General features: G+C 35.6%; 1 protein-coding gene across 1 annotated transcript in view; it reads left to right on the top strand.

The window, feature by feature from the left end:
- The window catches only part of sif (guanine nucleotide exchange factor still life), a 1225751-nt gene that overhangs the window by 944717 nt on the left and 255223 nt on the right, over window positions 1-25811 (top strand). The gene's annotated exons all lie outside the window — the stretch shown is intronic.

The following is a 25811-nucleotide window of genomic DNA, read 5'->3' as shown; positions in this document are numbered from 1 at the left end:
ATTATGAAAATTTGATCTTATAGTTCATCTGTACTCTTTCTCTTATAAAAGCAATTTAGTTCTATCATCTTTTTGTTTTGTAAATATAGGTTAGAAATATTTTATAAATATTTATCGTCTTTTTGAGTGCGCAATAATGTTCTACCCGTTCAATACTACCTAGACATAGCGGGCCTTATACAGAGTCGTTTTGACGTCTGATTAAAGCTATACTACGACGTTGACTAAGGTACGGTTATAAAAATCGTATTCAGAGTCTCTGATTAGGATGTCGTATTTGACGAAGTTAATCACGTGTGACTAATTAATCTATAGCAGAGGCTAATCTTTTACCTACGGTTTAGCGTGCAACACAACATTTCGGATTTCGTAATTCATCTATTTTCATTTTTAAAGACTACGCATGCGCTCATCTACTTTTCCATCTAGTTGCCACATTTTTTTTCACCAATGCATTGGGGTTGTGTAAGTTAATCATTCCAAATCAACGTTTTAGTTGTACTCAAAGTAGACTCTGAATTCCAAAAAAGTGCACCTTCCTTAGTAAAGATCTAGTATGCCATTAACTACAGTAGTCCGAGACAAACCCACGATTAATTCATTCTCTCTGAATACCGCCCAGTGGGTCGTAGTATTGGATTCCCGAAAGCTTGCACCTCTTCAAACAAAAAAAATTTGGGTGCGCGCCTAGTTAGGAATATCTGTGTTGTCCTTGGAAAAAAAGAAATGACAGTACTTACAATCTGTTCTATCTATACTTGATAGTCTATTGTTTACATATATGAAGTGGATATTTACAATTTTGTTTCGAGGTTTTTTTTTTTGTTTTTTTGTTGTTTTTTTTTTTTTGCTAACTTTAGTCCTGGAAATCTAAAAATTCTGCAAGATATTTCATTTACTTTAATAAAGTAAATAAATTTTGGGGGGGGCTTAAGCCCTTAAATACGCCACTACATATATGAGTAGCGTCCAACAATTAGTGTCCATGATATAGAGGGAAATGTATTTTTGCAACCCTTATCCTACAGCTGTCACACCTTGTAAAAAAAAGAAAGAAAGTAGCGACTAGTGCGCAAGGCATTGTTCCATAGCATGTTTAACAGCTGCACCATTTTCAAACTCCTTCTCTCCAACTAGCTTTTTATCAATTGATACAAGAGAGCACTATCACCCATCACGATAATCATATCTGCGTGCATCTCTGCAGATGGTGTTACGTCTTTCATCTGGAAGTATTTGATGACCGCATTCACTTCAGTTTTTTTCTCCATTTTCACCATCTCCATGCACTTGCTAACTACAAAAAATCACAGAGAACACAGTCAGTGTTAATGACATTGGCTTGTACTTTGGTACACATATTTCTAGAGCTTTAGCGTATAACATATTACAAGCACAATACAGAGTGGCCCAAAAGTAGGTATACAGTCGTAGTATTGCCATAACTTCTTGTTTGTAGCTTCTTTTCTCTCTGTGTCGTAATGTGTGTCACAGCCTTCTGGGTAGGTTTGAATAACATTGAATTGTTGAATGAGGACATTTCGAACACTTGATTGCCTGAAAATTGTAATTAAGATTGAGGTGCCACTGTATACGCACTTTTGGGCCCATCCTGTATTTTGTTCAACCCTTTTTAAAACCTCGATAGTTTTTAATAATTGTTGAACACCCTACAATAAATAAATAAATAAATAAATAAATAAATAAATAAATAAATAGGATGTTTCAAGAGAATAAACGCTTTCAACTAATATTGGCAATGAATAACATTTCCAGCACTATAAAAATTTATTTTTCCTCAAAAACATTTGCATGACAATTACACTGACCCACAGAGACGTACACAAGGGATGGGTCCGGACCCCAGAAATCCCGACTTTTCTGTAAATTTTTAATATAATTGAATAGGGCTAATTTTACAATTTTAATATAATTTATCCTTTTATTGAATTTAGATCTTCCGAAAAACTTTGAACCCCCTCCCTGAAAAAAAAACTTGTATGCATGCCTGCTTACCAGGCCGGTAGCCAGCCCAAAAATGTAGGGGGTGGTTAAGTTAGGGGGGCTCGATCCAAATATATTATAGTTCATTACCATATTATAGTTCATTTACCGTGAAAATTTTAGGGGCGCAGCAAAAATTTAGGAAGGTCCACCCCCCCTAGACCCCCCTGGATACGGACCTGCACCCATATAATTTTATTCAATTAAACGGAATCAATTAATTGAAATAGATCTATGTATAATGTTTACACATTTCCCCGTCATACGATGTTGATATTATAGCAGTACGTAAATGCGATCTTATATACGAATCTTTCTTTGACATATATAAAAAGTCAAGCACTTTTTTTGTTAAGATTAATCCTACTATAAAATGAGTGTAAAAAAGCTGCAAATCACAGTATTTGCTAAGCTTAACGTTGTTTTTATTTGTATAAATGTATACACCTAAGAAAGACAAACGAGCTTAAAACCAAGACTTGGGTGTATCTCTTGTGTGTATGCTAAGTTTCTTCTCTCCTCCATCTCTGTGTAAAAAGTTTTTAGCAGCTTTGCTTCATGGCGTGTTTGCTCGTTTAGTTTTGCAGCCAGCTGGCGCTAGATAGCAGCACTGAGATTTAATTAGTGAAACGGAACGGCTCGGTGCGGATTCAATGAAATTACTGCATCCACCGAGCTTGAAAGGGAGAGAAAGGTTCAGAAGGCAAAGAGAGAAAGAGAGGGGGATAAAGGGGGACGTAATGCAATTCAAAATTGGAGAGAAGACGGAATAGTTATGTCCTCAATAAGGAAAAGAAGAGATTTTTTTAAAAAAGAACTTGAGCTAGGTACAAAAAAGAACTATTTTTTTCTTTTGATTTTTTTCTTTACGAAAAATGTCACTGGTACTGAAGTACTGACCTTTTTCTTTTTTTATTCGAAGACTTTAATTACTTCATTTTATTGATTCTTTCTAGTATCGATTCGTTCGAGAAATCTCGTCTTCTTCTTAAATTGAATTCCACGATAGATCGAAAAGTAATATCCTGTTTTTGAGAAGCGTCACTAGATGGCCAAAAACTAATGCTGTTTTCACGTTTAAACATATTCTTCTTTTTAAAAAAGGAAAATTTCTCTTCGAATAAATGTTTCCTTCCAAATACTCTTCCTTTCTTAAAGTGCAGTTTCATTTCCATCAATAGATAGGTGGGCCACAGAAGGTAACGCCTTCTCTTGGGCCAGTGACATTAAAGTGTAGAAAAAAGGTTTTAGGAGTGGGTATCAGGAATTATTTATTGATTAATTTATTGGTATTAATACATAAAAATGAGATGAAAGATGAGGTGACGGTAGCAATGAAGTGCTGTTCACATAACATGAGGACACATGATGTTATCTGAGATGAGGGTGTTAATCTTCTGCTCTGGGGTTACTCAGGTCGGATGAGACAATGGGATTTGTTCGTGAAAACAAAAGAGTGTGAAAATGAAATTACGCGCAATAGATATGATAAATGCGACGATGTGGGTTGTAGAGAGGAGTGGCCTCATCACTTTCATGAAGTGCAAGATGATTGGCTGGTGAATATGCATAACGTGGTACAGCTGGAGTCTGATCCAATAGTGGGAAGGATCGCGTGAGCGCCGTTGATAAGGCAAACACTCATAGGCTGTTTTAATACATTCTCTGTCAAAATGATTTCACCCGTGATTTTCCTATTCTGGCAACATATAGTACCGGTCCGTTCTTCTAAAGTTCTTTAAAAATTGGGATTTCTCAAGCCAATTTTCATTTTTTTGTATTTACAAAACATGTTTTATTTTAAATTTAAATGAAAACTAGAATAAGAGTAGATGATACACATTTAAAATATTCTATGGGCAATAGATGGCAGCACCTGTAAATTTCTTCCAATTATATAGATTTTGACGCTTGTCAATCAGAACGTGTAGAATAACGTACTCAAAGTGGGTATCTTGGTTTCCAGAAGAAACATCCAGGTTTCACTAATTTCTTCATCTTGTACTAAGGTGGTTATAACACTTGAAAAATTTACTGTATGTTTTCCTAAATATAAGTCAAACAACCAAAGAAGAGAAATCTTTATTACTTCCGACCACCTACGCCTTGTTCAGTTTGTCTTTTGTCCTCATGTAACACCAAGGTTATGAAGAACAGGACCTACTGTTAGCGTCGGCTCAGAACCACGACTAAGGTTCGAACCCAGTGTGGTTGGCCGATGCACAAACCGTTATGAAAGATCAATTTCCACAGTTTTAGGCCGCTTCCCATCATACTCTCTTGCCTGAAGAGCTGGACTACAGTACTACGGCATCGACCGTGGCTTACCCCTTGTAGATCATGCCTTATGCTCATCATTGTTACACTAATGACTTTGTGGTAGAAATGACAAAATGTGAGGACTATAGTCGGCTTTAATTACCAATTTGGCGTGGCTCATTATATCTCAAGTTTCGGATATTATGACTGACTTGGCATTATTTGGAGTATCCCCATTTTCGGACATTATGACTGACTTGACATGGCTCAGAGTATCCCCAGTTTCGGACATTCTGACCGACTTGGCATGATTTAGAGTATCCCCAGTTTCGGACATTCTGACCGACTTGGCATGATTTAGAGTATCCTCAGTTTCAGTCATTATGACCGACTTGACATGATTCAGAGTATCCCCAGTTTTGGTCATGATAACTGACCTGATACGGTTCAGAGTATCCCTGTTTTGGTCATTACGACCGACATGGCATGGTTTAGTTTATCCCCAGTTTCGGTCACTATTACTGACTTGACATGATTCAGAGTATTCCCAGTGTCGGTCATTATTGCTGACTTAATATCATTCAAAGTATCTCCAATTTTGGTCATTATGACCGACTTGCATGATTCAACTACCCCCAATTTTGGTTATAATGACCGACGTGGTAGATACCATACTTAAAATCATGTAATGTTTAAGACGTTTATAGCTGTATCTTCCAATAAGCAGTAATTAACTCTGTTCTTAGTGCAAAGAGATAGAAATGTTCATATTTTCTTATGAAATTTGATTATTTTCTGTTTACTTATTAAGTATATAAAAACCTTAAGTTGTTTTGCTGCAAGTGCTTTTCATCAGAAATGTTATTTTAGATTTGCGTGTGGGGGAAGGGCAAGATGCTCAACCAACACAAGAATTTGTCATTTCTTAGTACTTTAATACATTAGATCAGCGTTTCCCAACCTTTTTCAGCTTGCGGCACAATCGACGGGTGTAACTTGATTCTCGCGGCACACTCATAGATATTATTATTATTATTTGCAAATATAAAATACCATGGTAATTTTTTTCTGTGATTACTGATCTCCTTCTCACAGAGATGAAAGCTCGATCACTTGCTTTTCCTTATGCTAATTCATTATACTTATTTTTTATTCTAATTTTAAAATAGAAAACAATTGCAATGAAATATAGAACTCAGATTTTTAAAAATACGCTTTCTTTTTCAAAAACTGTATCCAACCTTTCACAAAGAACGAAGATCACTAAATAACGAACGAACAAACAAATATCTTGTACTTTTAATTTTGCTGTTTTAACCAGAACCGGTGCATATTATGGCAATCACACAGCTTGTGATGCGTCGAAGTCAAAGCACACCTGTTGAACAAAGTGTTGTTCTGTCATTCACGTGCGAATGAGTGTTCTACGAACGTTCACTTGACGCGCACCGTACAAGTGCTTCCATTTCTCGGTGTTAGTATGGCTCTCAATTGAAGCGTAACATAGCACCTAACCGTGGAAATGAGTACGAGCCGAAATAATGTCTGCTACTCAGTAATAGATGTAGAATAATATATTACAATTACAATAAATTTTTCCATGGTAGAAATTCATAGTAATGAGAAATACAAAAATATACATTTTTCCCTATGTCTTGCAATTTGGTTGCTATAGAATTAGCCTAATAATTTTGTTTCGATTTCCTCGCGGCACACCAGCGGCCCATTCGCAGCACACCAGTGTGCCGCGGCACACCGGTTGGGAAACGCTGCATTAGATTAATACAAATAATAATAATATAATAATTAATACGGTCAATTAAAAGTTAATGACTTCTCGAACTCAGGGAGCCTTGCTGCTCTCTCCACATTATGCCTCCGATTTTGACCGAAATGTTCTGAATATATATATATATATATTAGCTTTTGATAAGACACGATCCAGCAACATATTAAGAAATTTCCAATTGCTAGGCTATATTTTACATAATAATATTTTTAAGTGTGTTTTGTGTCAATACCCATTGGCGTAGAGATCTGGTATTACCATGCAATCAGTATTTCATTAAATTCCTCTGAGGACAGTGGAATCAACATTACGAAATTTCACTCAATGTTTAGTAAATTGTGAATTTTATTATATGTTATAAACTTTGTAGTTTAATCTGAGCTTTCTACTCTACCCTTTGGAGTAATTCAGTATTAAAATTGCTATTTCCGAAGTACGTGTTCTTGCAAAAGATAACACTTTTTTCTTCCACTCTTATCAATTGGGAATACCTTTTTTCCTAGACACCCCATAGGTGTTAGCAGTTACCTACTGGTGATTGTAGACATGCCTAGACTTTTATCTGTTGACTGAACATTTCAGTGTAAGGCAGAGGCGGATCCAGGGCGGACTTCTGGGGGCGGTGGGTTGTAATACTGCTACTTTTAAGAGCTCCAAACTCTGGGATGGGTTTTGTTTATACAGTATATAAAATAAGAAATTTTCCTCTTCTGGGGGAAGGCGATCGCCTGATAGCCCCCTGGATCCACCACTGCTGTAAGGACTGTTGTAAAGGCCATAGTGTTGCTATCCAGAACTCTTTCCCCTAAACGGTGTCCTAAACAAGATGTAAAATCCAGAACTGTTGAGGCGAAAAAAATCATCTGAATGTAGAAGTGAAGAAAAGGCTAATGGAAGCATACGTATGAAATGTGCTATTGTAGGGATATGAGGAATGGACTCTAGGAAAAGAAGAATGGATGCCTTCAAAATATGATGCTATAGAAGAATGTTGAAATGGAAATGGCAGGAAGAAAACAGGAACATACCGATAAATAGTACATAAAGAAGAGAGAATCTGCTTAGACACATTATAAGACATGGAGAAATCATGCTACGAGGGTAAGTCAACTGAAAACCATAAAAGTAGAAATAAAAATCCGCATATGGCGCCAGTGAGCTGTAAGTTGGCATGCCTGTTTACGATAGTATGCCGGATGTCTCCTAGGTGGCAGCAGCCGGCAGATGCACAAACACCGGCGCAACAACAGTTCCAAAATGGCAGCCCCACTAGCCACATGCACCAGCGAGGAGCAGCGTTCTGTGATTCGGTTTGGAAAACCGCCGTGTGACAATAGACGAAATTGCAGCATGTGTACACATGAGTCATGGATCGGCGCATCTTGTGAATGATGTTCTCCAGTTTCATAAGGTGTCTGTAAGATGGGTGCCCCGACAACTGACGCCTGAACTGAAACAACGACGTGTTGATGCGTGCGAAGACCTTTCGTGGCGTGCTGAACGTGACGGTAATGCCTTCCTGTCACGAATCGTCACAGGTTTGGTTTCGAATTTCCATCTGTTTGGTCCGCTCAAAGAAGCAATGTGCGGCAGGAAGTTCCACTCCGATGAAGAGGTACGAACGCGGTGCACGAGTGGTTGCGCCGTCGCCCAAAAGACTTTTTTCTGCAGGTATTCAGGCTCTTCCGAAGCGCTGGCGGATTTGCATTGAACGAGGAGGGGACTATGTTGAAAAGTGATTTACTTCTGTACCCTGTGTGACCAATAAATAATATTTAAAAAAATAATTATGGTTTTCATTTGACTCCCCCTCGTATAAGCTATGGAGTGAAAGACAGAAGGACAAACACTTACAGGAAGGCTCTGATTCAACTATGTGGTACAGACCAAATGACACAAGACGTATGGAGAAACCCTACGTGTAGGGAAATAAAAAATTTGGCTTCAGAATAGTGAAAAATGGAAAGCTGTCTCAATGGTACTGATGTATAATACTCCCTAATGGTTCATGGGACGGCCATATTTTTAGGTGGTGGTGTTGTATAAATTAAGGATTTTTTTTATTGAAACTTAAAGTTGAATGACGCATTTTACGTCACAACCTTCGTTGGTATATGTTTCTCAACTGTGATTTTCATCGTATAATCCCTTAAGCCAGATTTCTGGAATCGAGAAATAATTCAAGCATATGAGAACTTGCAGTACTTAAGTTCGTTATAATTACAATAATTGACAATATTTGAGTAAACAAAAGAAAATATTTACATTATCTTTAATTTAATGAATGTAAAATTCTGCTCACTGGAAATTAAAGAAAAGACGTCAATCATTTTAAGAAGGAAAAATTAATAGAGATTTTCACGTTAAGTTTTATATGATTATTGTAGACGATTCCACAATGTTTTTTCTTCTTTTAACGGGAGATTTATTAGTTTTAAATTTAGCTCTGATTCATTAAAGTCACATTGGAGAGTCATTGATCCTAATAGAACAGAGAATATGCATTTACTTCTACGTTATGACGGAATATTCTAGGCAATAAAATATTACACCAACAGTGTGAGTACCTTGGCCATGCTCGTTGTGGAAACGTATTACCAGAAGCGCACCCACCCGGCGGTCCGACTCCCCTCAAAAGCTAACTAATAGTATACGTTCAAGGCTTTTGTGTTATCATCATCATCATCATAGGTATTCTGCCATTATTGGTAGGTCACTTGCCGCAGCTGATAAGCTTTCATGCTCCACTGCCTTCCACTAACTTGTTTGCCTTCGCTACGATTTTACTGTTTTGATATCGTCCATTAATTGTTGTCCCCTTCTTCCCGTTCCTCTCTTTCTTGCCACCATATTCTCTAGTACGTCCCTCATGATACGGTTCTTTCTTAGCCAATGTCCGGACAAGTTTCTCTTCCTCTTCTTAATAATATATAAAAGTGTTCTTTTCTCCCTCACCGTTTCTAATACACTCTCATTCCTTTTCCGCTCGACTCAACTAATTCTTTCCATTCTTCTCCACACCCACATTTCGAATGCTTCCAGTCGTTTTTCATCACCTTTACGTAATGTCCACGTTTCCGCCCCATACAGTGCAACACTCCACACGAAGCATTTTATGAGTCTTTTTCTCAACCCTTTATTCAAGGTTCCACAAAACAGACTTTACTTAATCCTAAAGGCTTCTTTCGCCATTCCTATCCTTGCTTTTATTTCACATTCACACTTTATTTCATCATTAATAATAAGGTCTTTGCGTCGAATATGCGCCCTGGGGGGAAATGCGCACTTCGTAAGAAAACGTACAGCATGCAGAAGCTGCTATGTTAAGTTGTTGTTGTTAACTGACAGGAGGACGTTCATGCCGCTGCTATGTGTTGGTGCACAGAAAGGACAATTTTGCTCACAACTACAGGTATGTTCTTGACAATTTATTGTATGAATGTGTGTGTGTGTCATCAAAAAAAAGTGCCAGATCTAATGTTAAGTGTTTGTGTATTGTGCTTTAGGAGGAAAAGAAAAGCAAAGAGGACTGCGACTCCGGTAGCCATCGTGAAGGCAATTAATGGCTTACACAGGGTGTTGGTAATTTTCGGAGTAGCATGCTAGTCTCGCTGCAGGAACTGCAAGATGACTACATTTAAAAGCAGTACGGGAGATGGAATTAACCTTTAAAAATCCACTAATGTCTTTTGTTGATAGATTTCGAAAGAAATACTACCTATTACAGTCGTTATTATATTACGACTTCCGGAAAATTACTACGTAACTTTTCGTTTAATGGTACTTAGATCTCCCTAGACCTCAAAACGGGTTGCATAACGACACTCAAATCTATAATATATTTTTTCAGTATACAAATGTCGGAATATACCTCAGCCTGTAGGCTTGCCGAAAGGGATTTGTTTACTTCCTTGTGCTTATAGCCGCAGGGATAAATCTGCAACTGTTGGTATGGCACTCAACGCTTTTCGTGCGACTGGTACTTTTCCGTTAAACGCAGATGCTGTTCCTGTATATGTTTACAATCGATCTATGGGTTTACGATCTAAAACAGAAGAAGATAATCGCGAATGCCATCCGGAGAGCCACCTTGTACGAAATGTGAATAATGAGACTGCGTCATTGCCACAAGCTGAACCCAATGTGTTATGCAGCAATGTTTCATGTGTGTCCGATGACAACAGCTCCACATCTCAACGGCCATCGCCAACCACGTCATTTGCGTCATCGCATCCATTGTCACACAGTGACACATCATCTTCTGCTACTACAGGAAGAAAACGTCAAAGTGCTACTGTTCTTACATCTGATCACTATATGACTGTACAACGTCAGGTAAAAACTAGTAAGGGTACTGCTTCCAAAAGAAAACAGGAAAGGAAAAATAGGAAAGTCAAACACTTAAAATGTTGCATTGCAGGGACATTCATCATCGGCAGCTCATAACGAAAGCAATTATTGTGATATCTGTAATGGATACATTTACGCAGAAGAAAATGAACAAAAGTGGATACAGTGTATCAAATACGCACTGTGGTATCATGTTTCGTGCCTATGTGCCCAAGACATGATCTCCTTCGTCTGTGATCAGTGTTACAAATAAGATAGTTTTACCTCTCATTTTTATTTTGTTTTTAAGTGTTCATGTTGTACTAACACAAGAGTTTATAGACAGTTCAGATGATCCGCTCCTATGTTAGAAGTTACAATACTTGAAAGAAGGATTTTGAACTACGTTTAGGATTTATTAATACAGGGAAACTACTTCAGTCGTAACAGAAGATCGTTTTCGTGTTACAAAGAGAATAAATTAAATTTACGTTTCCTTTCATGAAAGTTTCTTCATAATTTCTTGCTATTTTAATAATGTAAGTTTGTAGTACTGCTTCATTGTATGATCTCTTAACGTGGTTCTATATTAAAGTGTCAGATATTTGAAGTATTGCTTGTCAGTAGTTTTACATTTTGGTTTGAGAATGTAATTACAAACGGTGCGCATATTACCCCAGCGTCGGGAAATATGCGCCCTTATCACACTTTGGCATATGTTGGTGTATGATGCCTTTCTGTAAACACTTTCCTTCTTGCTTGCTAATGGTATTATTTACGGAGGTACTAAACTTTCCAACTGCATACTGATTTTCGGACTCCTATCTTCCATCTGTGCCTGAGAGCTCATTTTATCCTTAGTGGGCGTATATTCGAAGCAATGACCTTACTATCCAGGTATCGAAAACTAGTCACTTTCTGCTTCTTTTCTATATTTGATACCGAACGCTTTGTTCCAATCACAATGACTTTTTCTTTTAAGATTCCGACACAAGCGTCATATCTTCTGCAACCCGTATACATCTAGGCTTTGGTGTGGTGGACCTGAAATGCATTCCCGGTAGAAATAAATGTGACTTACTCCCCATGTTAAGTTATGTCTCATACACTTGGTATTAAATAAGGACAATTCTTTTTTAATTGAAATACGTATATATGAAAAATTGTAATAAAACCGCACTGAAGTGGTGGTTAGGCCAAAGAAACTATCTGAGCTTTCCTTTATACAAAAGGAATAGTTATATGTATATGAATATCAATTCAATCGTCATCCGCTCTGAAGGAATTTCTCTTTTCGGAAATTCTATCAATATTGCAATATGGATTTAGATCGATTCTGTTATTTTTTTTCTATTTCTCATTTTCCACAACGCATAACCTCATCTCAGCGAGAAAAGGGGAAAACGAACTCTCTCTCTCTCTCTCTCTGTATATACTTGATCGATATTCGGAATTCTAAATGCCAGCGGGAGAATGTGAACATTATAAAATGTATTAGATTTCGCAAGGATAGAAGTAGAAAAAATTAAAACGATCGACCTACGCCCACATATTATTCTTCACCCTCGTCTCATCATCTGTAACATCATTTCTCAAATATATATATATATATCAGCAGAAAGATATTTCAAATATTCGGTTTCATTTTTTTCAATATCATATTCGCACCTTCGATGGTCCATATTCAACTTTACCTTTCATTCCTTAACGTTTTATTCTCAAGAGTGCAAGTCGTTCGTCATTTGTTACAAATACCAATACATACGTGTACAATAATGTCGCTAGTTCAAAAAAAAGGCTTTCGTACTGCTTTTTGTGCGAGTCAAAAATTTTATTATTATAATTAATGAAAATTTTAAGTATTTTAAATATCTGCAACATTTACAAGAATTGATGATTTATAAATAATCGTTTTCTATTCATTTTATACACTGAGAGAACACTGTTATCCGGACAGTTTTATATTGTACAAATATACGAAATCCTTATGTTTACTACGGAAATCTGTACGTAGCATACCTTATCCATAACCTTCTTACGTATTGTTCTTTCTCCGGTTAGATGTTACCTTATGCCGCTGCAGGATGTCTGACATCTAACAGTCTTCCGTATATTACATACTTATAAGTATGTTACATACCTCATCTATATGTTATATACGTCCATCTGTATGTGAGATCCTGACCGCCTACATACACTTCTCTCTTTCGTACGGAAAGTACGTTTATTCGGAACACTTATACGGAAAGTATTATAAAACATACGTTTTCAGTTATACGTTTTCAGATTTACGCATGTAACCTACGTTTTTACGTATACAACATGTTTTTCTGTGTTCTACATAGTATTTAATTATATATATATATATATATATATATATATATATATATATATATATATATATATATATATATATATATATATATATATATATATATATGGTGTTTCAAAACAACACCGACAATGTTTGGGAGGTGATTCCTGACACCAAGATAAGACAAAAAGTATAGACTAACTTAGGTGCACAAATGCTTCCTTTCGGAGTTATAGACTGCCGAAATCATGAAAAATTAAACTTTAAAGGTTCATAGCTCCAAAACTATGGGACCTACCGTATTCGGGTCAAGATTACACTTAGGAACTAGTATGTGTCCTACCCAAATATCCATGTTTCAGAATCCTTCGGTACTTCCGCAACAATTTTTTATGGAGGTAGTTGGTGAGTACTTCAAATTGTACGCCCATAGCCAAACTCCCTCTATAAAACCTATTCTATACTTTTCTTCTTATCTTGGTGTCAGAAATCACCTCTCAAACGTTGTCGGTGTTGTTTTGAAACACCCTATATATATATATATATATATATATATATATATATATATATATATATATAATATGTGTGTGTGTGTGAAAATTAATTAGACTTTTGGGATTTCGTCACTGTATTATTTATATCAAATTGTGTTTCAAGCGGGTTGACTTTGTTTATCACTAAACTTGTACTAATTTGGGGAATTGCCATAATGCAATTATTACGTTTAATTTTATTTCTTACATTGTTATAATTTAACATTTCAATATGTAAGAAACAAATATTGTTTGAAATAATAATTTAGTTCAAATTTATGATAATATTAATTATTATTATTATTATTAGCTGAAATACCGCACTTTCCACGGATCAGATAAAATGTATATGTAAACAAACTGAACAACGAAAGAAAAAACACTTATTTTACTAATGGATTTGACACTAATATTGGTCATTTTGGATCATTTTTACATGTCTTGGTATCCCCCCGTGACCCCCAGCCCAATACAATGGTAGCTTAATTTGAAAGTAATTGCTAATGGAAGTGTCACCATTGATCTCAGCAACCGCGAAAACTATGGTTTTGAAACTTATATCGGTCATTTTCTACTACTTTTACATGTTTCGGTATTCTCCACCCCCCACAACCCCCGTCAACCCCAGCCCGCAGCCGAATGAGGCGAATGAGAAAGTTAATGCAGTCGGAGGTTCACCAATGATTTCAGCGACCCCGAAAATTATGAATTCGACACTAATATCGGTAATTTTCTACTACTTTTACATGTCCCTCATAAGACTTCCCTGGTTCCAATTTAAAAAAAAAAACGCTTCGTCTTAGTCTTGGCCTGGACCAAGGTACCCATGACCAAAATTTGGTAACTGTCTCATGAGGGAGATAAAGTTACATTACGGAAACTGTTAGGAAATATTTTAATTTTTAATAAAGAAGTAAATACTCTGGTCAAAAAATATTAATTATTATTTAAATAATAATTCCAGAGTCAACATGGAGAAAATTTCATAATATAACTGTCATAATCTGCGTTCTGATTCCCCCCCCCCCCCCCACGGTTTTTACCATCTAGATCTGTCTCTGGTAGTTAATCATTTTCAGTTACTATAACATGGGGCTTCCTTCCGTATCCTTTCGCGTTTTATTTCGCAATTTTGCGATATAAAATCAATGCAAACTTTGTACTTTCAAATCATCTACCCTCCGCAAATATTTTTGAAGACTCACTACCGAAAAAATCGTATATTTGCGTTACAGTCTCCATAGTTTGCGATATCTGATACGGAATTAGGCCCATATTCTCTTCAAATCGCGTTTCTGGAAATTCCACTTTTCCGCAGCCAATTTAAACGCACAGTTAGTTTACGAATGACAATTTTAAGTGTATGTTTGATGAGTGTACGTATATTTATTATTATCCTACATTCATATTGCCGACCTCATTGAAGGATATGCGACATCTGATCAATAATGGAAGCGGAGTGTACTGTAAATATTTCTAATGCCGAAGTATTTTATTTGAGAGTGCTAGAAATAATACTACAGTATGTTTTAAGTACACAGTAAACCTATGAAGTGTTTTGCTTTTTTATTCTTAAATTCTATTACCTATGAACTTACAGTAACTATGATTTTAGAAGGTTTTAGCTATTTTAGGTAGATTTTATTAGTCAGTTACCTATTTTCTTAAAGGCGCCTGTTGACACCACAAATAAGTGTACAATAATGCCTCAGATTAGTACAACTATGATTATGAACGCAGGCAAAACGTTTGAAACATCAATTAATGCAGATAATACAGGGATGAAACAACAAAATTTTAAATTATTTAATAATATTAATTGTTCTTTATCTCAATTATATAGCTTGTGAACGTAAATTAATAAATGTAATTTTATTTTATTTCCAGGTAAGTCCTTGACTGTCCATTGGATCACTTACCGTGTCTAACAAATAGTGCTTGAACATGACAAGTAAGTAAAGCATTCTGATTCTACATAGATTGGTTAAAAAGTAGTTGCAACACTGTTCTTACGTCAGAGTTGTGTCCCAGCATTATAAGATTTTTGTAGGTGATAAAGGAATGTTAGGTACGAATTGTGGTAAGATTTCGGTAGGTGATAAAGGAATGTTAGGCAATGAAGTATGATAAGATTTCGGTAGGTGATAAAGTAGTGTTAGGCGATGAAGTATGATAAGATTTCGGTAGGTGATAAAGTAGTGTTAAGCGATGAAGTATGATAAGATTTCGGTAGGTGATAAAGTAGTATTAGGCGATGAAGTATGATAAGATTTCGGTAGGTGATAAAGTAGTGTTAGGCGATGAAGTATGATAAGATTTCGGTAGGTGATAAAGTAGTGTTAAGCGATGAAGTATGATAAGATTTCCGTAGGTGATAAAGTAGTATTAGGCGATGAAGTATGATAAGATTTCGGTAGGTGATAAAGTAGTGTTAGGCGAAGAAGTATGATAAGATTTCGGTAGGTAATAAAGTAGTGTTAGGCGATGAAGTATGTGGCAACAACTTCGCTTTATTTAGTGAAAAGCAGCAGTGCCATAAAGTAGAGGAAGAAGGTGGAAGCGTTGAAACAATATGTTTTGGAAAAATTAACATGTGTGAATCAAGATTGAAATTGCCCGTGGGCGCAGTGCACAACAATATTTTCAGGGACTTCGTGACGACCTGCCCATCAAGCAGGAAGCACTATAACACAAGAGAATCCGTTATCCATGTCATATGGTGATTCATGCGGGACATTGGCCAATATTAACGCGCTGATATAACATGTGATATAAATATTGATATAATAGGTGCTGCTCTTCTGTGTATAAAGCTAGCTAAGAATTATACCAAGGATACAATTACTTTTTATCCATTCCTTGTAAAATTTCACATTCTTTACGATTGTTCGAAGATTTACGGCTCATTGGACCAAGATTTTTGCATGCCGGATATGTAATTTTAAGCAAGGTTGAGTCATTCTTTTAAATGATAATTGAAAGAAACTTTAATTTGCATAGTTCTGTTGCTGAATATTATGAAATTGATTTTCTTTTAGTTTAATCTTGTTATACAAATCAGTTTAGACACTGTAATTTGAACATATTCAACTGACAAGGGCCTTAACTTGCTCTAATATTCATTCTACAGATCTGGTATGTTTAAAATGATTATATAATGTTTTTAAGATAGTGCTGTATTTTTGCCTATGAGCTTTTCATAGCACTTAAAATAAAACATTATATTATCATTATTATTATTATTATTATTATTATTATTATTATTATTATTATTATTATTATTATTATTATTATACGATGGGATTATAGGGTATTGAATAATACAGGATAGATCCAGCATAAGTTAGGAGAAGTCAATAAATTTCCAGGAAATGCATAGGGTAACACGGTGGCGCAGTGGTAGACAGCTTACGTCTGGTACATGGTTCCATCCCCGTTTGTGGCGGACAACATCATGCCTGTGGGTTTTCAGGAGTACTCCCATTTTCTCCCACATTCGCATTCCACCAATTCTTCCATCATCACTCATTTGCATTAGTCGTCCGTCTCTCTTAGCCTAACTGGCATAATCGTAGAACGTTCAATTAAAATATTTCATTTCATTTCATGTTCCAGGAAATGCTTGCATCTCGTAGGATATATATATATATATATATATATACTCGCGCCGGCTTCACGTACTTTGCTCTCACTGTCAATCTATTAACTTTATATCTGTGGCTTTTATGACTTATTTTGGAAGGTATAATTTTCACTGTCTTTTCTATTGTTTTCAGTCTCTTTTGTTTTCCTAGATAAAAAGTTCAAAAAAATAACGAGAATTGTATGGATAGAAAAAATATCATGAAAAAAAAAGATATCATAAAACAAAATTATATGCTCTTGTAACAGTCATGAATCTTGTTGCAGAGGAATTTTTCTGTACATTAGAACAAAGTATCTATGACAATAGACTTAAAATTTATTGCTGACAACGAGCTCAGTGTGGCCTAATGCCAAAACTAAACTAGAAAAGACTCATATCTACCTTTCTTTTCAAATTTGGTCGCGTAGGAGTTCCCATGCGTTTTTTAGAATCAAAAGATAAAAGATAACTTTTTTCGGAAAAAAGTAATAAAAATTCCTGTATAGGAGGCGTTTATGAAAATATTTTTGGAATTTTTTTTTTAGTTATACGGAACAAGTACATAAATTGTTTTTTCTTTTTCGCATTCTATGTAATATACATATTTGGGGTAGTTTACGCTCATGTTTTGAAAACCAAAGAAAATAAATTACCATTTTTAAGGATAATTTTGTACTTGACCTTGGATTTTCAATAGTGTGCCTAAATACGAATAATCCTATTTTTAAAAAAAACTATCTATCTCATAGAACTCCGTACATATTATTCATAGATACAAATATATTACAAATAAAGCGTCATGGGAAAGGCTACCCGCAGGAAGTGAGTCTCCAACTATATCTACGTATCTTCCCTCCAAACAATTACTAATCTAAATTATTTTATCTGTGGGTGTATGTTGCCATTTCTATTTCGTTGGAGATACCACGAAAGATCGAGATTTTTTTTTGTGTGGCTCTGTGAGATGGATGAAGAATCATCATAACCCTTATCGGTCATCATGCGTGCTCTCAAGACTACATGGCAAAATCACACTGTAAGGGGTGGGCATGATTCAGATAAGCGAATCCAATACTGTGTAAATAAACAAATTATATAAGTTGTATAATCTATTAAAATGTCTGTGTTGGGGAAGTGTTTTGTTACTAGAGTGTCTTATTTGTTAAGCATGTAATCGATTTCCGTGGTCCTGATTCCCGACTGGCTGTTGTTGATATACTGAAGTTGCAGCTGAGTCTGATAATTTGGTAATCTTTCTCCTCTGCTTCCTCTTTGATTCACTGTTTCTTCTGTGTGCCTTTTTTCTTTTCTTCTTATGTAGATGTTCTGTGCTGTAAATATCTTCACCGTAAAATATCTCAAACAACGAATCCTCAATGCGATTAGGAGTTGCTGATTTGACAACTCCTAACAATAATTGCATTGTTTTTGCAATAACCAGTGCAAATTGAACATATAAGTGATTAATTAAATAGCACACACAAGTTGAACTGGTAGAATGCATGCATGAGTATATGTTGAGGCCAAGGATCATAAAGTCGGATTACGACCAAGGCACAACACCATACACCGGGAACTAAGGATTCACCACTCAACTCAAAATGCAATACAAAGGACTGCACTTTTGATACTATATGATGAAGGCTTACTTCACAAATTAAGGAACATGAACTTACGTAAAACAATATCCGCTGGCATCCACTTTTCCCAACTAGACAGAAAGACCAGAAGAAAAATGGACGATCCCAATCTATACCAACACAAAGAGGGGTCCCACAGGGAAACATACTCGTTCCTCTAATCTGGATGTTATACGTAAATGAACGCCCATATCCAACCCAACTACGTACAGTTAGGCCTATACACGGATGACACCGCCTACTGGATTGCCACCCACACTATCCAATATATTCTTTTAGAAACTGAAAGAATTAGCCAAAACTTTTCCAAATAGTGCGTTGACTGGAAACTGGAGATTAGTAGTAACAAAACTCAACTATTTTTGATCTACCCGAAGGATTACCATGAGAACGCTTCCAAACCATTGAAGTTAGCCAATCATGTGTCCGAGCTACGAAAATTGTTAAATACTTAGGAATCACACTAAACTACTGGCCCTCTGTCAAACCTCCATTATACAGACCAAGCGCAAGAAACTATTCGCATAATTCATCCAATAAAACATCTGATTATAAAGCAAACCATGAATTGTGCCATAATAAAAATGAAATGAAAACGAAAATTTACAAAACTATCATACGGGCTAACATGACACAAGACACTATTATTTTCTCTAGATAATATTAATATACAAAAAACAGAAAGATTCTAGTGTAAACTCAACATCAAGAATACGTACGGAAACATCAAAGATCTACCCTTCAGATATTCCAGGCTCTTAATACTAAATTTGCAAGGAGACTGTTGAACTCTTCATTCCGCGAACAACATTTCGAGAAGACAATGGACGCACGCAACACAGCTCTACAAAACCTGGTAGACGAATAAAAAAACACAACCGTCACTTTTATTTACAAGTACATTTGTAAATTTGCTTCTTCGTGCGCTGATCACGTATACCAGAGCAAGAGAATGTCAAAATAGAAGCCAGGTTCAACTATAGCTTCACCACATACACAGTAACGTGTACCTACTTCCCAGTCTTCCTTTTACAAACACACACAAAATTCATGACACTGGACAAAATACCCTCACATACTAGACGTTTCTTCCCCTTCTTGGGGAAAAACTACTTTCTTAGTTTGTTCAAAGTAGTCATTTCCTATTGGCCTGCGCCTGACGTAGGAGTTCAGTTTTACAACCTGTGAAAAGCAGAGAGAAACACAACGGGGAAAGGAGGGGAGTAGATAAGCAGAAAATGCAAGAATGTTATAAAATAGAAGATCTGCCTATGCAACAAAATCTTGAAGTCATACGTCATGGTTTTGCCTCCCCCACTCTGCCCGCTCCGTCCAATAAGATCGTAATGTTTTGAGCCAACTTTCATGGCGAAAACGAAAGTAACCAATCAGACGATAGCGGAAACGAGAGTAGCCAATCAGACCTGCCGATGCTTAATTGTTTTCTGACTTCATTAAGTTAATAGGATGAATATCCATATGGACAGTTCCTCTATTTTATAACATCCTTGAGGAAATGAAATTAAATCTTTCACTTTAACGTCCCACGTTTATGCCCTTAAGGCGAAGGTAGATGGAAGATTAAGGCAAGTGAATGGTGATAGTAATCCCGCCATGCCAATGCGCACAGAAGACATGCGCGTTACCAATTCGACCAAGAAGAAGAACAATTGATATATTCAGAATATGATTTCGTAAATTAAATGTATACGGTTCTTTTAGTCCCTTCAACCATTTTGGAATTTGCGTTTGTCAAGTAAAAAGCAGTAAGAGGCTACCATATTAGAAAACCTTTCTGTACCTTTCCAACAACTCATCCTTTCCCTATTTCTTTCCTTTTACTTCCTTTGTACTAAAAATGGGGATAATGCTCAGGAGCAGGAAGTAATATATGATTACAAAGCGTACGAGCGCGGAGAGAGAGAGAGGGAGAGAGAGAGAGAGAGGTTCTTTCCTCTCCATTCAATGTTGCCGCCAAAAAATCTTTAATATGATTCTGTTCCTTTAAGGAACATAAAATTTCCCTCTTTCAAACTAAAAATTCCCTTTTCAGTACGAAACTTCCGTTGATACCACAACTTGTATTGAAAAGATTAATAATAAGGTGGTCAAATTAATTATACTCTTTAAAGAATTTCCTTAAGAACAGGTCTCTATAGACTGCCCTTTTCTCGAACATTGGAAAACAGAAGACATATCAAAATGCCAATTATAATGATCTAATACTAGTCTAGAAGCCCTATGAAACTAATAAGTGAATGACTCTGAGATATTGTTTATTGCCACCTAATTTCGCCGCGTAATTTGAATTTATATTAAGCATTAATCCACAATATTCTATAATAAAATGTAATCTCCGAAGTTGATCATGGTGATTGCTATCCTTTCACAATATTGAAATTGTCTTACGACTTCAAATATTGTCACGAAGAACAACTTATGAAATTGTGCGTCAGGAGGAAAGTGTATTTAGGAAGGCAGTAATGATAAATTAATGAACACAAGCGTTTGGGATGACTAAAGTTCTTGGGCAATGAAATACAGGATATGATGTCATGTTTTTAAAAAAATGCTTGTATTCAGGAGAAAATTACAATGAGAAGTAGATTATGTGAAGATTGTTATCAAAATAACAGACGCATCTATGGTTTGCAATGCTTAAGGTGTGTGTTGTAGTAACACATAAGGTGCAGGTACAGCACCTGGCCGTTGCTAATGGTGTGTTAGGTGATCACCTGTATTACGTCAGGTGGAATAAAACGGAGACATATGTGAAAACGGTATGGTTGCGAAACATGATCGCTTATTCTGAGACGAATACTCGGACCCAAGAAGAACGGAAATGTGGAATGGCGGAAACTTCATAACGAGGAACTGCATAGTTTACACCGTTTACCACACATTGTTAGAGTCATCAAGTCTAGGAGGCTCAGGTGGAAAATCGTGTAGCCAGAATGGAAAAAGAACGAAGTCCAATCGGAAAACGACTATTAGAAAGACTTAGGCGCAGATGGGAGGACAACATTAAGATGGATCTTGCAGAAATAGGAATACAAAATCCGGATTTCATGGACCACAGAGTTGATTGGTGGTATCAGATAGTGGTGGTGCAAAGTAGGACTCATCTGTGGGTTTCAAAGAGGACAAATTGAGTGAGTGCGGCTAGCTTGCGCAAGTGTATCTAAGGTAGCCAGTGCATAGATATGTCATGAGGAAGAGTGTCCAAGCAGATGGTGGGTTAGCAAGCCTTGTCATGCCTGGGTAAAGCAAGCCTTGAAAACTTATTACGGGCAAAGATTCATATGTTACGAGAATTATTGCATGTGTTACTCTAGAGAAACCATGTAAATATTTCAGGAGAAATTATTCTCGTTTTATTTTCATTACTTATGCCGTGTTCAGCACCTGGGATGTGATAGATTTTCCTATATAAAAACATGGTATATATATTTTTTTTCAAAGTATCATAGAAACTATTTATTTTCCACGTTTTGAAAGTAGTCCAGAGGCCTGTCCTTATTAATAATTTATGTTCACTTTTAACTTTTTCCCATTAACATAATATTAGGGCGGGTAAATTTTTTTTCATTTTAAAACTGTTTAAAACATGGACTGTATTTGGTAACAGAATGGAACTTTATCTTTGAGCTATACTGCCAGGTTTCCTCTGCAAGGCCTTGAAGTGTAGTGCGCACTGAGCATTTGCCCGGTTGCCCAGCGGACAAATCAACTCCTGGTGAAGAGTGTTGTAATAAGAATAGCATAGGTTGCTTCACGCACCTACAAACACAAAAAGCTGAGTTAAAGAATTTCCCTTTTTCCCTATATAATGCAATTTATATCAAACTGCACAACTAGAAAGGGATTTTCTGTGTGTATTTGCCAACACTTTTTACATCAAGAGTGTAGGAAGGATTACACAAAGAAGAAAGCATGGGAAACCCTTTCAATGGAGATTGGAAGCGAATGAGAGTGCGGCAAAGGGGGAAGGGTTATTGAGGGGAAAAAGAGAAAGGAACACACAAGCCTATTTCCTAATCCAAATAATGCTTCTTTCCTATCTCTGTTGAGCTTCTGAAGGGAATCGAGAAAAAGGGGAATCTTGTTTCTTTCAATGGACATTAGGCGAGTATATATCGCCGTGGACGTTTCGGTCAAAATGCGAACCTCATTTGGTTGTAATGGCACTTAAGATCTTATCCTGAAATGGATGATTCGGGAAAGAAGTATTTTGCTTGGCGTTTTAGGAAAAAGATACGGTTCTTCTTCTGATATTTCTCCAATCTTTGAACTTTTGAAGTGAGTATTTGCTTCTTTAATCCGCGACTCAGGTCTTTCGTGTCGGCGGTTTTTCTGAATTTTTGGGAGGAAAAGAAGTTGCAGCACTCTTTCTCAGTATTAGACGTAGAGCTTCTACCTTTGTAGAAAGACACCATCACAACTATCCTTATTATAAAGTCTTTAATCATGAAAATTGTAGCATTTCCATACTCAACTACTACTTCCGTTTCCGTTTTATTTAAAGAGTTATTTCCTTTAATAGCTATTGTCAACCAAAACCATTTTTTTTTCCTTTCCCTTTTTCTCATTCCACATGCTTCCGTCATATCTCTCGTATTACAGTTGCTACTCAATATCCTATAACGACCACTAAATATGTATTACTATGAAAAACACGTTTATAATTAGCTTAATACTTGTTTTGCATATTTTATATGTCATTATATCCCTCAGTCCGTATATTTATATAATCTAGGTTACTGTTTTATCAAAATCCATCTAAACACTTCATTTAGATATTATCTTTTTTTTATTGTAGTACATACTTAATTAAACATTTACACACTTTTAAATATTGTACATGTATATATCACAAGATGGATTCTCTATATATATTATATGTTTTCCGTTGCTATGACGACTTACAAAACATGTCATATCACTATCACAACAGAACATCAATCATAATAACAGAAAAGAAATTACATCTATTTCTCTTTATATTTTCTTCTTCCTTTTGAACAGCTTGTGCATATTTTAAAAGCACATTTTGCCCGTAAATGCAAATTATTATATAAAAATTACACAATACCGTTACAATTCTATTTCTACAATCCTTTAATTAATTTTCTTTTCTGTTTATCTGACTTAAAACTTACAACTTTAATTTCATATTTCTGATACTAACTAGAGCTCTTAAATTTTGTACAGATACGTAAACCCTATGACAATACAATATTTCTACATAATTTTCTCTCTAGCATATTGTTTTATTAGGTAACTCTTCTGTTTGTCAGAGTCAAATCCTTCTATTTAATTTTCACTCACTTCCATAATAACTAAAACTCTTAAATTTTATACAGATATGTAAACTCAATGACAATAAAATATTTCTACATAATTTTCTCTCTAGCTTATTATTTTATTAGATAACTCCTCTGTTTATTAGAGTCACGTCCTTCTATTTAAATTTTACTCACAATCATACTAACTAAAGCTCTTAAATTTTATACAGTTATGTAAACCTAATGACAATACAATATTTCCACCTCTCTAGCTTATTGTTTTATTAGATAACTCTTCTGTTTATTAGAGTCGCGTCCTTCTATTTAAATTTCACTCACAATCATACTAACTAAAGCTCTTAAATTTTATACAGTTATGTAAACCTAATGACACTACAATATTTCCACCTCTCTAGCTTATTGTTTTATTAACTCTTCTGTTTGTTAGAGTCAGGGCCTTCTACTTAAATTTCCCTCACAACCATACTAACTAGAGCTCTCAAAGTTTGTACAGATATCTAAATCTTATGACAATAAACTATTTAGACATAATTGTCTCTCTAGTTTATTGTTTTATTAGATGGCTCTTCTGTTTATTAGAGTCAAATCTTTCTACTTAATTTCACTCACTTCCGTACTAAATTTAAAGCTTTTAAATTTTGTACAGATATGTAAACTCAATGACAATACAATATTTCTACATAATTTTCTCTCTAGTTTATTGTTTTATTAGGTCTCTCTTCTGTTTATTAGACCCAAGTCCTTCTACTTAAATTTCACTCACTACAATACTAACTAAAGCTCTCAAATTTTGTACAGATATGTAATTCCAATATGACAATACAATATTTCCACGTAGTTTTTCTCTCTAGGTTATTGTTTTATTAGGTGACTCTTCCAGTTCTTAGAGTCAAGTCCTTCTGCTTAAATTGCACTTAATTACGCACTAAGTAGAGATATGAAATTTTGTATAGACTCCTAAATTCAATGGCAATACAATATTTTTCATCTTTAATCTAGTATATTGTTTTAGTTTAAAATTAATTGTCATTACAAATACATTTATATTGCGTATATGCGTAGACAACGCCGACTAATTAACTACAATGGATGTCAGAGTGGTACATCTAATTACACTAGATACATCTAATTACTATATTAGATGTCAGAGTGGTTCAGTGGCGGCTCGAGATATGAAGCATTCAGAGCACAAGGGATTCAAGTCCAATTACCAAAATTTAAGAAAACGAGGCATAAAAGCTTGTACGCTCCGTTTAAATACATAGAAAAGTGAAGACGACTTTTCTATATTCTAAGAGTTATTTATAACATATGATCATGAACCTTTTAATCACTGAAAGGAACATCAGCTAGAAATGTTAAATATGGAATAAGTCTAAAATGACTACACTGAGAAAAATCCGTTCTCCGGACAGCGGTATATTGTACAAATATACAGAATCCTCTTGTTTACTGCAGAAATCAGTATGGATCATACGTTATTCATATGCTACATACACACTACCCTTAGATGTTACATCATGCCGTAGCAGAATATCTGATATCTAACACTTTTCCGTATATCACATGCATATACTTATGTTACATTCCTCAGCTATATGTTATACACGTCCATTTGTATGTGAGATGCTGACCGCCTATATTGTTTCATACAGAAAGTACGTATAGATGGAACGCTTATACAGAGAGTATTATAAAACATGCGTTTTCAGTTATACGTCTGCTATATGTTAAGTCCAAAAACTACAGAAATTACCCATGTAACCTACCCTTTTAAGTACGCCACCTACAATTTTCTTCTCAGTGTAAAAGTGTATTTAAATCCTTTGTACACGGAGCGCCCTGCATGTGACGCCTCTATTGGAACAGTACGATAAATATCCCATCAAGCTGCCAAATTATCGTGATAATTGTATCCTTTTGCAGAAAGTTTGAATAAACTTTTCTAAGTCTTGTAAAATGTTCCTTCAAAATAAGCTCACACATTGAAATCCTCTAGTATTTTCTAAATT

The sequence above is a fragment of the Thermobia domestica genome, chromosome 5 (assembly GCF_964235325.1).
Source record: "Thermobia domestica chromosome 5, izTheDome1.hap1.1, whole genome shotgun sequence".
NCBI classification, from domain to species: Eukaryota; Metazoa; Arthropoda; class Insecta; order Zygentoma; family Lepismatidae; genus Thermobia; species Thermobia domestica.
Note: the sequence above shows the minus strand (reverse complement) of the source record. Positions and strands in the feature narration are given on the sequence as shown.